This window comes from Aphelocoma coerulescens, chromosome 2, assembly GCF_041296385.1.
Source record: "Aphelocoma coerulescens isolate FSJ_1873_10779 chromosome 2, UR_Acoe_1.0, whole genome shotgun sequence".
NCBI classification, from domain to species: domain Eukaryota; kingdom Metazoa; phylum Chordata; class Aves; order Passeriformes; family Corvidae; genus Aphelocoma; species Aphelocoma coerulescens.
In genome coordinates, this window is record NC_091015.1 from 153,848,233 (window position 1) to 153,859,999 (window position 11,767).

Sequence of the window (11,767 nt, forward strand, 5' to 3'; positions counted from 1 at the left end):
CAGCCATTCACTTTAAAGGGAAGTGACATGCTTCTCCTTCAGGTAACTAATTCCCATGTTTCCTAACAAGATCTGAGTCATGGTTTCCCCGAGTGTTCCCACAAAACCACTCCAAACCACATGCTTCTTGCTCACTCCCACATTCCCCCTCCACTTCCCCTGTGGTGGACTGGAGAGGAGAAGCAGAGGCACAAAAGGTAAAGATTATAGGTTGGGATAAGAACAATTTACTGGAAACAGCAATGAAATAAGAGAATGAACAGGAACAGCAGCAGTACCAATGACAGAGTGTACAAGAGACGAACGATTCACATGCGAGTGCTCACCCGTGGCAGTACCCCACTGTGCTGCCACACTACATGACCCCAAAGGGACCCTTTCCCCAACCCTGGGAAATGACATGAGGTGGTATAGAATAACCTCCAGGTCCTGGCCATGCCTCCTCCTGGCTACTGCAAAAATTAACTCTGTCCTGGCCAGAACTAGGACAATGTGTTAAATCTTCCTCTTTTACAAACCTGGCAATGCTTACAGCAGAACTGAGAACAAAGAGTCAGGTCTTGCTGCAATCCCTCTATTTTTGTCCAACCAACTGAATTAAACTCTCGCCTGTTAGCAAAAGCAGGGGTTGCACTTCAAAATGCATGCTCCATTGCTCCAAAGAACTTCAATTCCGCCCCTGGCTGTAACAGTGCTTACCATGCAGAACTAGGCGCAATGTTTTCCCACTTCACAATTCTCTCTCCAACAGCTTTGGGGCTCACTTTACTAACAGGTTTGTTAGAACAAAATAAATTATATGATACCAAGTGGTACTGAGTTTCCAGAAACAGTAATGGAAGGACCATTGTGTTATTAAGGTATAAATAGGCCTTGCTTTTTAGGGAATTCAGTTTTATTAGCAATAGGTTCACATTAGTTTTCTCCTTTATCATTCTAAGGAGATTAGAATTTTTTATTGGGGCTTTTGACTACAGATAATACATAATTATGTGATGATGGATTGATGTATTAAGCTGGCATTTGTTACCTGGTAGGGGGAACAAGAAATTATTCTGCTTAGTGGAAGATCTTAGTCAGGTAAACCTCCCACTGAAATCAGATGAGGTATTAAAACAAAACACCCGCTAGGAATTTCATGAGTATCTCATTATTTACCAGCTTGAAAGAGCTGAGGCCATAGCAGTGATATTCAGTACAGCGATAAAGACAATTCTTGCCCTTCACAGCTGAAACTCCAGAAGATAAGACACAAATAAATCAAAGCACAGTAAGAAATTCTAAATGAAGAAGTTAACTTGTATTTCAGCCAGTTTCTCTGCCGGTATAATTTAGCCTAGTTGCCTCCTACCAAAGGCAACTCAGCTGTGCTTGTCAGGCAACCTGAGTATTCTTTTCATTACTTAGAGAGGACAAGTTCATAGTGTGGCCATTATATGAAAGAAAATGTCTTTCCAAGTGTTTGGAACAAAATGAGGACGCAGACCTGAATATAATAGGGAATTCTGAAGAGTTTTATGGTCAAGGACAATGTAAAAGATAGTGCGTGGGTGACAGAAACATCCATATAGGACACAAATTCAGTTCTGACATTAAGGTTAAGGTAGGGAAAAAGACCAGAATTTTAAGAGCAAGAGTAGATTTTGGAAAGAATTTAAACAGGCGATATGGTCTACTAAGAAAGTTATGTTCAGTAGTAGAGCTGTGAAAAAGCTGGATGGAAGCAGCAGAAGAGGGACTGGAAAAAAGAAGATTCAGAAGTCAGCACCAGGACTGCTAAGGCTATCATGCAAATTAATTGAAAGTGGGAAAGTGTTTCATTATGTTTGGAAATTATCATTATTTGATAACTAGTTATCATTAGTTGTCATTATTATTTGAAAAGACGAGCAGTGAAATATAAAAATGTGAGGAGAGAAGGAGTTAATCCAAAATAATGATCGGCAATGAAAAGGAGAGAGGGGCAAGTTGTAAAAAAGTTTTAAGAAGGAGTTGAGGCAGCAGTTTCCATCCACAGTAATGTAACCTGGGTGAGTAGTAAAGGTCAGGGCAGGATCAGGGAGGCAGAGGAGAAGTCTGGGTTTGTTAGCAGCAGCAAATGTATTTCAAGCAAAAAGAATTTAACCACATATCTTTAGCGAAAGATAGAGACCTAAGGCAATTTACCCTTAACGTGACAGATTGAAGATTAATTTAGAGAAAACATTTACTTGTAGTTATAAATATTGCTATAAGGAGCTATGCATATGAATGTAAAATGTATGTTTGTTCTTCATTCCTGTCTAAGTCTGATCCTCAGGGATATTATCTTGGTACAAGGTTGTCTTCAGAGTACTGTCTGACTGGGGAGGATTTCTGCAGAAATGCTACTGCGATATGCAGAGGTCAGAGACAATTTCTAGACTTGTCTGCTTTTATTAACTTTACATCCTTTTGATTGTCAGAAGAATAACTACAATAAAACTGACCAAAAATTGCTATCTTTAAATTAGTCTTGGAACCACTGTGAAATGGAAAAGTATTTCTCATGTAAGTGGTCTGTTTTCCATGCCTGATTGTTTTTTGATAGAGTTCAGTTCATGTGGGCAAGTACAGACTTTACTGGATAGCCCATACTGAAATTCTGTGAACATGTATGTACTCATTTTCCTCTAAATTTTGAAGTAGATATTATGCAGCTTGTAAATTATGTATTTCTCTAGTCCCCTAAAAGCAGTGTCTCTTTTTCACTTTCCACAAGGATGAGGAGTTTGTAGAAACTCAAGACTTTTTGGAGTAGAAATCATGAAATAGGCAAATGCAAAGCTAAACTTTCCTCATTCAGCAAATTAATTGACAAAGAGCCTAAGTGCCAATAGTGTGCTGAGATGACCACCAAGCACTGACAGAAGTATTTATAATTATTCCAGCTGGGAACAGTTAAGACACAAATCTGTTATTAACACCAATAGAATAGTCTCTTACTGTAACTAAAGTCATAGACATAGTTCTGTGATCTCCTGAGATGCTATTAGGAGAACTGCATATGAAATCAAGGATTATATTTCCCACTTAGTGTGAGAAATCACAAAAGTAATTCATCATCTCCAGAGGAAGGCAAAGAGATATCCCTGCCCATGGCAGCCAATGGTGGGCTAAGGAACAAGAACTGTGCAGGTCTGCAATATGTCTCTTTCCATTGTCAAGAGGTTATATCAATTTTGTCTTGGAGCGTTTTCTCCTCTGCTTTAAAAGTTAGCATGCCCCAACACACATTCCCCAGTACCTTCACCCCAGCCACAGCAGATGTGTTCTCCTTCCTTTTTCATTCTTTTTTGGCTGTTGTTCCCTTCTTCTTTGCTCTTCTATTTTTCCCCATTTGTCTTTTTTCATCAATGCCTCTATTGCCCACCTATTCAAATTTCAATGCCAACATATACTTAGTGCATATCATTTCTGCTTGCAGCTCTTCCCATTCCTCTTCAACCTGTGGTTAGATAAAAGCTACTCAGAAAGAAACTGCGTTTTGCTCCGTGTTTGTTGAAAATGTGGCATAATGACCCATGTTTTTTCATAACAGGAACTTAATAAAAACAAAGACCAACAGCCATTCCAGACATCACATATTAACTCATGTCCAGCACTGCTATATATTTACTTTGTACTACAGTTATTTAGAACTTTCATAGCCAGAAAATTATCAGAACTGTCTCCAGCTTAAGGTACTCTTTCATGTTCTTGAGCTTTCTGATAATCTCTTTCAGCTAAGAAAAATAAAATCCTTTCTCACTTGAGTACACACAGTTTAAGCAAGAAAGAAATTACAGACTTCCAGTTGTTTAACTGCCTCCTTTGACTTCTCTCTGCTTGGACTTTGTGTCAGACAGTCAGTGTCTAGCAAAAGTGCACTGCAGCAAAGGAAGTTTTGGATAGCAGCCCGGTGAGAGCAGTGTCTGGAACGGAAGCACAACAGAGGGTTTTTAACATGGTTACTGGTGCACATTCAGAATTTTCCATCCCAGGTGTTATGTCGATGAGAGACATGTCTGCTTTTCACTACAGTCTCAGGGTTTGACTTTCGATTTTTGAAAAAAGGATGGAAAGAAGTGAATGAACGGAAGCTAGAAGGGATGTATTGTGAAATGTTCCTGGTGGCAGCAGAGACATTTTACCCTACAGCTTGCAGTCTAACAGCAGGGCTCTGTAGCTTTGCCTCCCAAACTGCACCGCCACATGCTCTGCCAGCTGTGCTGTCTCTCCTAACACACAGCACAGAAGCTGCCATGGCATACAATGAAAGGTGTCCTGCTGGGACACATGCCATGTGACTCCTTGCATGCTATAGCTACGAGCTTCTCACCTACAGGGGCTCCTCATGAATTGCAAGGGCAGAACCATCATCCAGGCTTTGGTGAAGCACTGACTTCTTTTTTCCTACTGTGTCATTATATTCTGTACTAATTTTTTTCTTGGAGACTGAAGCTTACTGGAACAGTTCATGTACCTTCTGTCTAAATAAGAAAGAGCAGGAATTCATTAATCATGGCACAACCTGCTAATCCACAAAGAGGCACAAGGCACTCTGGGCTAGCTCCCGGTCTAGGCAGTAGTTCTGATATCAAAATGCTTGGAAACAGTGTGCTTCCCAGCAGCAACCTGCAACCTGGGTCTTTAACTTTTGGCTCCTGCCCTGCTTTCTCATTTGCTGACAGGCAAGCGTTAGCAGTGCTTTGAAAGACATGCTGTGCTTTGAAGGATGTGGTGCACTTTGAAGGAGCAGCATAAACTGCTGATGAGCTTATAAGGACATTGCATCCAGCCCTTCTCTACCATACAGATGGTTTTTGCAAAAGCAGATCCTTTGTAGGATGGAAAAAAAAGTTATAAGGGTATAAATGGGAAACCCCATGGGCTGCAATGCTATCACAGTACCAAGCACCTGGGAAATGGCTGGGAATGAGCTGCAGAGATGTACTCTGCCTGCAAAGGGACACATTGTCCCTCAATATGCATGAGCAGCAGCAACAATTCCACAGGAGTACCGACTGGAGAAGAGTGTGAATGTGAAATGAAATTTAACAACTGCCTCTGCCCTTTCAACTACACTTAGAGAATTAAATGCAGAACCAGGGAGCATAAAAAATGTTCTCTTAAGAAGAATAGTTTCGAGTTTCTCTGAGTACTTTCTGCACTGTGAGTGTTTTCAAGAATTGATCAGGCACACTCATTTCTATGGTGTATTAGCAGAAAATAGCTGGTCATCCATTAGTCCCCTGCTGAGTTTCAATTGCAAAGATATGACTGAAAGCTGGTATTAACTGTGACAGAGAGGCTTAAGAGCCATATAGACTTCAATATTGTACAAAAGACGTGAGTCAATAAGGCTTTTCAATAGTAGTTTAATGTCATTAATTTGTATTCTCCTAGCGTGCAGAGTGTGTAGCAGGCGCAGCTCAGGTTTTTGTGGTCAGAGATGGGCTCTGCTCTACCAGGGCTGGAGAGACCAGGGACAGGGCAGGGAACATGATGAGGGAAATCTGAGTGATTTTTGTGAGGTCATATCCAGGGTCTGTGGTGGAAGCTGTTATACAAACCAGCTTTCTCTGAGCATGCTGCCCAGGAACAGACACATAACAGATACATAAGTCAGCACTTACCTGTATGGACTGGGTTGCATTAGACAGCTACATACTTTAATATTATGGGAAAGAAGAAAGGAAAGTCAGAGAGGACTTAACATCCTTAACAAAAAAAGGGATACCAAACACAAGACACAAGGAGGAAAAAAACCAACAAACCAAAAGCTTCTTTTAAAGGTGCCAAGGAAGGTGTATTGGAACACATCACATCATATTACTTTGTATTTTATTTTTTAGCAATGTGTTCACCTAAGCAGGCTGACTTTGAGGACAACCAAGGATGTGCCTTTTTGCCCTGGGAGAGTCTGCAGATTTACAGGAGGAGAGATTTGCTCTCCATGAGCCCTATGTTACATCCCATCCATAATGTCCAAGAAAGGGAATGAGCCTGAATAGTGACAACACAGTCAAGGATACAGACAGCAATGAGCACAGTACTTTTCTTCCTGCAAAAAATATAAAAACCATTTTATATTTATCATGGATATGTCCCATCCTTTCTCTACCAAAAAAAGCATTGAAGACCTACCCAGCCAGGCACATCACTGAGCCTGGGTTGAAAGCATGAGTCACTTTTTTTACTAGAAAAATTAAGTTTTATTTTTATGATCCACTAAATGGTGAGAGGAGACACCCTGTCATGGAACAATAAATTCAGGCTTAAATCCTGGGGCTGGAAAAAAAGATTTTATCTTTCCTTGTGTAATTCTTCAGACAAATTTAAGTTTCCAGAGAGTATTTTAAGCCTCAGCTAACACAGTGTTATTCCATTTGGTAGTTGCCTGCAGAATACTATATTTTGTTTCACCTTTTCACTTCTGTAATTCCAATTCTTTCATAAGAAATAAATGCCTATTAATCAGGCTTGGGTTATTGTAATGAAGGTAATGTCCTACTTTGGTTTAAAAACCTACATGAAAAAACCCCTGCGTGAAAAGGAAATATTGCCACCATTTTAGGGCAAGGACATGGAAGAAATTAGTCCTGCTTTGCAGGCACTGTCTATGCAAACCTGACACATGGGCAGGTCTCACTTTTCTAGCATTACTACATCCCTGAGGAGCTCATCTGTAGCTGCTCAGTAGTGGAGGGTCCTCTGAGTGTCTTAAGCATGAACTTCAAATCCCCAGGAGTGTTGTGTTTCCCTGTTGGTAGGTTATCTATTTCGGAAGTCCCAAGGCTGAGACAGCTTTCATTCTTCCTGGCCACCCACTCCTTCTGTGGTGACCCAGCTTGGACACCACTTGTGCATCAGCCATGGGAAGAATATTTTGGTGTCTTGGAAAGCCACTGCTGGGACCTGGTAAAGATTTATTCTTAAGCAGCTGTCATTTATGGCCAACCCCAGGGATCAAATACATTCTGTATAGACACTGCACCACACCTTGTTTACAGCTTTCCCTTCTCTGAAACACTGACCTGGGTTAAGTGAGCAATGAAACACTAAAAAAAAAAAAAAGAAAAAAAAAAAGAAAAAAAAGTGGATTATTAACTACTAAAAACCAGCAAAGCAATAGGAACCTTCTTGGATTATTTTTCAATGTATGTAACAAAACATTATTGAGAGGAAAGAATATAATCAATGCAGAGTAGCATTATAGCTAGCTGTGCAGCAATTTAATGCGAGAAATGGATTAAGGTGACAGGAAAAGTCAATGCAGTCTTAAATTAAAGGCGAGGAAAGTCAATGAAAAGTCAAAGCTGGTTAGGAGTCCATCAGGTAAGAGAGGCTAAAGCTCTGGTAAGTACAAAGTGCCTCAGAAACCTTACCTTATCACTGTAGCTCTGTGTTTTTCGTGTTTGTTCAACAGAGTAACTGGGTGTTTGTTTGTTCTCAGTTTGAACCATTAAACGATTTGAATTCATTGAGCTATTTCAAAGAAGATTTGCAAAAGTGAAGAAGTCTGGGTTTTTATCTTCTTTGTTTAAGGAATAAAAATGTATTATATTCACAAACCAAACTCACTGGAGAATAAACAGGATTATAATGTTTCTAGTACCAAAGGAGACAGCTTTGGTTAAATAAGGTATGGATAATTTTTACTTGCAGTTTTAGCTCAAATTGTAGCTTTGTTTTGTTATATGAAAACAAATTATAAGGAAAAAAATTTGCATTCCAGCAACACCTCTGCCTTTAATTCTCTGGGGTTTAGAAACCCTTTGATAAACTGAGAAATCCCAACCTAGTATTTATCTTATTTCTTAAACAAAAACCCACCCCCTCCCCCAAACAAACACCACCCCACACCCCCCTGAAAAAAAGGCTGTGTCTCTAAATTTTGTTGTAATACTAAAAATCATGGATATTCAACAATGGTTGCTGTCAAAAGGCTCTGCTCGTAAGTCCTTGATTTCTCATACTCCTACTGGAATATAAAGCTGACCAGAAAAACCTCAAAATATCATGGCTCATGTGTTATGATTTATATGCTAATATCTTGCTTAGCTGTTGAGATTTCAATATTTTTTAAGGCTTTGACCAGTTCACAGCAGGAACTAGCACTGCTAGTAACATGGAGAAAACATACTGATGAGGAGCATTGGATTCTAGGTCTTTGGTTGCTCAAAGTCGTGTTTTTGTAGCTTCATTTTTGATGATGCTGAAGTTTCAAGTTATGTGTCAAGCTACCTGCTAGTGTTCAGTCAGAAGCAGCCTGGAAAATCTTGTCTTGCAATTGCCATTACCTGAGATGTCAGGCAGAGCTTTCTCTTGCCTTTAGCGTCTCCCAGGTGTGCAACAGAACTTGAAGGAACTTCCATCACTTGCACCCACTGATGCCAGAAGACAGGCTGTTGTTTCAGTGCAGTCTTTGCTCCATTGACGCTTAACACTTGCCCCACTTACTAGCTATAGTAGTCACCAATTATTTGTTCTCTACTTTAAAAAAGCTGCTTTACCTAGACATAATCTGTAGCATAAATGCATGTGAATCTGGCCTTTAAACCAGGACCAACAGGTTATATTTCAAAACACAGCACTTTGTGACATGAAATAACAGTAAATCCACACTGAAGTATGCACCATGTCTTTCCCCCCTTTGCAGGTGACCAAACTTTCTGACAAGTAACAGAGATTGAAATCTCTGCCATCACAGAATACAGATAATGAAACAAAGCAGTTAGCATATTGGGGCTAGAAATTTGGGGGCTGCCAGTGTTCAACTCCAGTTTGCAAACAATTCCTTTGTAGTACTTTGAAAACAAACCAGTGGGAGGCACCAAGTCAGAATAACAATTTAATAGGGAAATTGAAAAAAAAAAAAAAAGGCAGAAAACACTGGTTCAAACTGACAGAGTCAGGATACAACCTGACACCCTGTTAGTCAGGGTGGCAGTAGCAGTCCAATAAGATGGTGGCTGCAGTCCTCCTGAAGTGGTGGATGTGGTTCTGTTGAAGCAGTGATCCTGTAGAAAGGGGCTGCTCTTCCTCAGAAGGTCCAGTGGTGGCTATGTAGCTCCTGTCCTCTGGGAATCCAGTGGAAAGGTTGTTTCTGGTGTTCAGAATCTCAGATTATATCCAGGATGGAATTCTTGGTTCCTTCCTCTGGGTGGAGCATCTCACAATAGGGTAATGAGTATGAGGCCAGGCATTGATGGGCTCATTAACAGAGGATGGTCAGGAGGGAGTTATCTCTGAGTCATGTGGCAGGGCATTGATGGGCCATTAACAGAAAGATAGTCTGGGGGGAGGAGGCAAGGAAAATACTGCCCCACCTGGTTTCAACAGCTCATGAGGATGGTAGTAGAATACAGTGCAACCCAGGACATCCTTGTACCACAAAAGCAGGAGATAAAAAGAGTTATAACAGATGTAAAACTGTAGTCTTGTCAACTTTGCTGACTCCTCTGACTGGTGGGGTTGAAAGTGCAAAGGCTTTTAGGTTGAAAGGCTTTTATTCCAACAGCTAAACAGCACGATGCAGTCTAGCTCCCACAGAAACCTGGAGGGTCTGTTTGAGTAGTTCCCACAGAAACCTGGAGAAGAAGATTTGCAAAGAGAAGACTTCAAGTCTCAGTTTGCTTGCTATATGTTTTTCAATCATTCTGTTGATCATTAACAAGAGCACACACAAGAAAGGCAATGGGCAACCACAGGTCATAAGCACTGATTTATTTACTCACTTTTCTTGTAGTGGAATATGGAAGAGGTTCGAAGTCCATGTCAGTGGTCATGTTGCTCTCTAACAGAAAAATGTATCTTGCTATTTAGAAGTAAATATCTGCAGAAAGTCAGAAGTAGCAACAACCACCAGACTGGATTGATTCTGGTTATATAGAAGTATCTATTTAAAGTTACTATCCAAACCTTCTTCTTTTTACAGTGAAATCAAATCCAGACTTTTCTCTAAGTTTAGTCAGTTCATCAGCAGACTTATGGGGAATTTGGGCTTAGGAGACCACCCCAACTGACCTGTTTCTGCATCTGAAAACACCATGAAATACAGCATGGCAGCCTCAATTACAATGCTCTCCTACATAGACCTGACATTTGGATGGGAAGTGTGTTTCACTCAGTCATACATGGCCCATTCACAGCTAACACAAGTGGCCTCTTGATGTTCAGGGCACCTTTGGGCTGGGGATGGCTGTGGGCAATAAATTTCATGGCAGATACATGACATTAAGCCTGTCCTTGGCTTAAGTTTTCTGACTGCTCCAAAGGCAGAAAGAGTAGACAGGGACTTGAGAGCATTTTCAGTGAGCTTCAGACTCACTGCTGCTTCATAGCCTCTTGCATGGGCATTTGTTTTTGCCATTTCCAGCCTAGACAGCAGAACTTGGGGAACAGGGGAAAGTTTCAATGTGTCTCTGTGGCAATGGTATCACTGACACCAAGCTGCAACATCAGTGAGGGCTTTTGTCTTGCTCTCGCTAGTCTTTCAAAAAGTGCACATTAACTCTTCTCGTGAGGGTGTCCAGAAGATTTGGCTTTGAGAAAAGTAAGTAGGGCTAGAAAGCTGATTGCTGAAGTATTTAGAAATTTTAGTTGCTTAAGGGAAGAAACAGAAACTAATGAGGAAGGACATTCCAATCTTAATGCGATGTTGCTGCACCAAACACAGGTTTGCAGAGATTTTAAAGTTCATGGGGTGTGGAAGAGTCATGCTTATACTTCTGCTAATATCGTTCATATTTAACCTTGCCCTCATAATCAACCTAAATTAAATGAGTTTTCAGTCCACAAATCCATCACATACATATGCTGTTCTAATCTTACTCACACACCAAGGGAATTTGTTTCTCTAGCTAAATCCCTAACACAACATTATATAGATAACTTGACAGCTTATGTAACAAGCACAGTTTGGGTTGGTGAATGTGTATAGGGAATGTGGAGAAAAGGAAAAAAGAGAAGTAGGTTCATAAAGGACAGAAAAGTGTGCTGCGAATTATTCTACTATATAAATATTTCCTTGAGCTGCAAGCATGCCAGTGTGGAGTGAGATGAAGGACCAAGATTAATCTGAAAAACAGAGTAATGCTTAGTTCTTAGGGAAAATCAAGGTGAAATGCTCTCAGGTCTAATCTACTTCCATTTACCTCATTTGACTTTCTTTCCTCAGACTTCAGAAGAAGTAGGCTTCATCATAGTAGAGTTTTATATCTTTTTATTTTATTATAGTTATACCATATGGCCCTAATCACTTACTCTTGTCCTCCTAAGAGTCTGAACCATCAGTTGCAGCTGAAACATATAACATTTTACAAGATTTCCAAAGACCTTGTCCTTCCACTGGAATAAAAACCCTTAAGTGGCATAGTATGCAAAACGAACAAAGCTTTTATGCTCCAAATGTGAATTTAGCTGTCACCCATGGTGCTGTCATTCAGTCCCTTCTTTCTGCCTGAAGGTGGTCTGGTTATTGCTCAGGACTGTGAAGACCCAAGCAGGTCATGCTACTACCCACTGTAACAGAAGCTGGGAGCAAGGTGTACCACCTTCCCATTGGGTTTTCACTCTGCCGTCACTTCAGAAAGAGAGAATCTCCAAGTATGGAAGTCAAAAGCCTTTGAATCAGCCAGTGAAAACACCCTGTTTTCCTGACTCATAAACTCCCAGAATAATAAATCTAGTTGGAGGGGACTTGTGGAGGTCACCCCATTCAACATACAGTTCAATGCAGGCCTAATTAGAGTAGGCTGCTCAT